The following is a 3835-nucleotide window of genomic DNA, read 5'->3' as shown; positions in this document are numbered from 1 at the left end:
TTATTTTACAAACAGTTCATAAAATTCAATCTATTTCTTTATTATCAACTATAGCACATAAGTACAATTAAATGTATAAATTTATAAATATTTGAAATCTTATGATAAAAGAAAAAAATAACTTTAACTATTTAAATTTTTTCATATATATATTTTACTCTTTTATTTTATTAAATTTAATATTAAATAACTAAATAATAAAATACCTTTACACTATAACATAATTATTTTAATTATATTATAATTATTTTTGGAACTAAAATTGTATTATAATTAATTTTTAAACTATGAAGGCAAGTACATGCCACCTCATGGCACTTGTTTTTACATGAGAATGAAATCAAGTTAGTGGCAATAGTTACTCATTCTTCATTTTGACATCTTTTAGTAACTAAACATATTTATATATAATCACTAAAAAAGATTATATTTCTTAAATAGCACTCCATAACACGATTTTATTTCTTCTTAATTTGATATACACTTGTACCTATCATTTACAATTTTAATAATCTTTGTGACCAATAATATTGCTCTTTTGATAACTAGCATGAAAATTAATCAAAATGCATATTTTAAATTGCTATAGAAAAAATTGAAATTTATTTTATTATTAAATTATTTGAACAATATAATAAATTATAAATTTAAATATTTATCATAAAATTTTGCACCTATTAATATATCTTCTTAATTTTAAATATGAAACCGCATGTTCTTAGTTAGATGTTTCTACAAAATTTGGTGAATAGAGTTGTACAAAAGCTAAAATGTAGACATCATATATAATAAATAGTGATATTCCACATTCGATACAATATGCTTCCCATTTCCCTTTCCTTTGCATTCTTTCATGGTCAGGACGGTTCAGTGATCTGAAATGTTAATAGAATAAAAAAAATATGAGTAACCATTATTGATTCGTTGTTTAATAAAAAAAACAACATCAATCAATCAATCAATGAAGGCATATAAATCATTCTTCGCCAAAGAAAAATAAAAAGAGAAAGCAATCCAGTTAATTAAGTTATAAAATATTTTCATGTATTGCTGTTGTTTACAGTTTGTGACTTGGTTTTCTTATACGGCTGCTGTTTGTAACATGGTTTTCCAGTTTACGAACTGGTTGTTATGCATTGTTTACCAGTCTGTTAGCTGGCTGATATAGTTAGTCCTTAATTTTTTTTCCAGCCTTTGTCTGCTGCTCTCTTTTTTGTAATTTTTTTCAACTTTCTTCAATTAAATTTTTTTTTAAAAAAAATAGAAATTTAAAATATTTTCAAAAAAATTGAGATTCAATGAAGTCATTATATTTATAGTACAATCTAATTTACAAACTATACAGATCATGAAGATCAAACGCTGAAATTTTCAAGAAAATCCATAATACTTTCAATTCCATATCCATCACAAAAAGGAATCACTGCATTCGATAAAACGCAGGGAAGTAAATAAAAAGAAGCGGACAATCAATCTTAGTAGGATATTGCATGACGGGGGCAGAACTGGGCCAACATACTGAATTTGGCCACTAGAATTCTCACGTCTGTCGTCTATTTTCTTTTCTTTATTATTGACCACTAGAATATTGGCCACTAGGATATTGTATGTAAGAAGATGAAGAAATCCGCAGTGGAACAGTGATTGTAGCTATTGCTCTGCAGATTGTCAGAAGAAATTGTCTGTTCAGAAAGAAATTAATTTTGCTGACAGCTAATGGGACAAATTAATAAGGTCCACCCATCCTCATTTTTTACTTGTGGCTATCCAGTCGTATTACAAAGTATAGCCAGTCTTATTACAAAGTGTCTTTGTTAGGGTCCTTTGGTTGCTTGAATAGAAATGGAAATTTTGGAATAAAGTTTTTATTTTTTGTTTGGTTCATCAAATGAAATAGGGTATAGGAATACATATTCCTATTTTACTTTCCTATTTTACTTCTTAAATGAGCTTATACTCACTCCAAAAAATAGCTGCTAATTGAAATAGTCATTCCTATTCCTAATATTGCATTTGTATTTGGTGAGTTGCTATTGAGAGGTGGACATATGGGTTCCAGTGCACATTTTAGAATGACACTTTTAAAACAGCTCACACTCTACGAGCTGTTCAACAAACTTCCTAAATGTAGAAGGACAAAAAATTAGCTTTAATCTATCTCTCCAAAATATTACTTGCTGAATTTTTTTTCCTTATTTATAAGTTGATAAATTTAAAATATTAAAAAAAATAATAATGATAAAGGAAATTACAAGTAGAGTGGGCTTAATGACAAACAAACCTAGTTGAAGGGAGATTTCTAATAAAGATGAGATGAACTAGAAACAATGAGTACTAACCGTTCCACTCAATTTTTACTACATCTGAAAAATAAATATATAAATTTGATTAAACAATAATAAATTCTCATAACAATATCACAAAGAAAAAGAATTCCAAAATGAAAATACCAGAGGATATATTGATCTGTAAGAAGAACAGCTTATTACAATAGACGAAAAAACCTGGGAGTTAGAGGATCCCAAAATTAAGAAGCGACCGCATGAGGAGCAGAGGCTGCAATGAAGTCGGAAATGCGCTTCATCATCAACAGAGCATTGGGACACTGAAGATCCATGAGATGAAACACGTGCGCTTCCTCCTCGGCAATCATAAACTCTGCCTCTTTCCCTGCCTCCCTCAGCGCTTCATAGTACATTTTCCCCCTGTGCTTCAGGAGATCCTTGCCACCGACCACAACCAGCAGACGCCTGTATACAAGCGAAGACAAGGCAGGGGAGTTTGGGCCAATGGGATTACTGAATGGATGGTCTTTGTCTGCCCCGTCGGGCAAACACAATTTCCACAGACCATCCCCAAAATCAACCCTAGCTTTGTATTCGGGCCCCAATTCAACGATCTTGTCTTCCCCGCCGAAGAAAGGATGAACAAACACGGCGCCCTCGATGCACAACCGCCTCCAGCTTTTCTGTGAAGCCATAATCCCCAGTTGGTGCACAATATTCCCCCCCGCGCTGTCCCCGGCTACAAAGCACCTGCCAAAGTCTGCTTTGGTGTCAATTAAAGGAATTAGGGTTTCCGAATCGAGCCAATCGAGAGCGCTGAAGCAGTCTTCGTAGGGTACGGGGAGACGGTGCTCCGGCACACGCCTGTAGTCCACGGAGACACATATCACTTTGGCCTCCTTTGCTAAGAGATTGAGATAGTTGTGGTATGTGGGCGAAGCGGCCGATTCAATGCAGAAGCCCCCGCCGTGAATGTACACAACCACCGGTAGCTTTTCTCCAATTTGGCAGGTGGTAGTTGGAATATACACCCTGACGTAAACCCCCTTTGTTGCGTCCAGAGTTATGTCGTGTGAGGCCACGGGCACTCCGCTGTTCTCAGGAGGCACAGTGTCGGTGCCCATGAAGCGTTGGATGGTTCCATCGTTGAGGACTCGTAAGAAAGGGAAGATATCCACACTGGTCTCTGAGGCCATTAAGCTTCGTTACAACTTCTTCAACTTTCTACTGCGGTGCAATGGCTGAATACTTGATGCATTTTGATCCATCTACCCCCCTTGAACGTTTTAACTCATAGTAAATGTTGCATCTGCACACAGCCGACCGTTTGTTTGGGTTCGTTTGAGAGGAACTGTCATGAATAAGAAACGCATTTATGTCCATTCAATATGGAAAAGATCTGATCGTGAAGGTACCTGCTATGCTATGATTCCTTGTTAGGCTCACACACAACAATAGAACAATTCACTTTATTTATTTATATTTAAATTGTTGTCATCTTTGTTTTATTTATATAGAGCTTAAGGGGCTTTCTAATGAATGGTTCATAA

The 3835-nt window shown here is 34.3% G+C and overlaps 1 pseudogene across 1 annotated transcript; it reads right to left on the bottom strand.

Moving 5' to 3' along the window:
* Positions 1-654: 654 nt before the first annotated feature.
* LOC149557276 (tuliposide A-converting enzyme 1, chloroplastic pseudogene) lies at positions 655-3617 on the bottom strand (annotated as a pseudogene). The gene is made up of 2 exons (XR_016352389.1): positions 2505-3617; positions 655-875 (listed from the first exon to the last, which is right to left on the bottom strand). The product of XR_016352389.1 is annotated as a tuliposide A-converting enzyme 1, chloroplastic pseudogene (transcript).
* Between the last annotated feature and the right edge of the window lie 218 nt (positions 3618-3835).

Source organism: Cupressus sempervirens, chromosome 5, assembly GCF_028749045.1.
Source record: "Cupressus sempervirens isolate cs-2001-9-10 chromosome 5, ASM2874904v1, whole genome shotgun sequence".
Classification (NCBI taxonomy): Eukaryota; Viridiplantae; Streptophyta; class Pinopsida; order Cupressales; family Cupressaceae; genus Cupressus; species Cupressus sempervirens.
The sequence above is the reverse complement of the archived record's forward strand: the minus strand, read 5'-3'. Positions and strand labels throughout refer to the sequence as shown.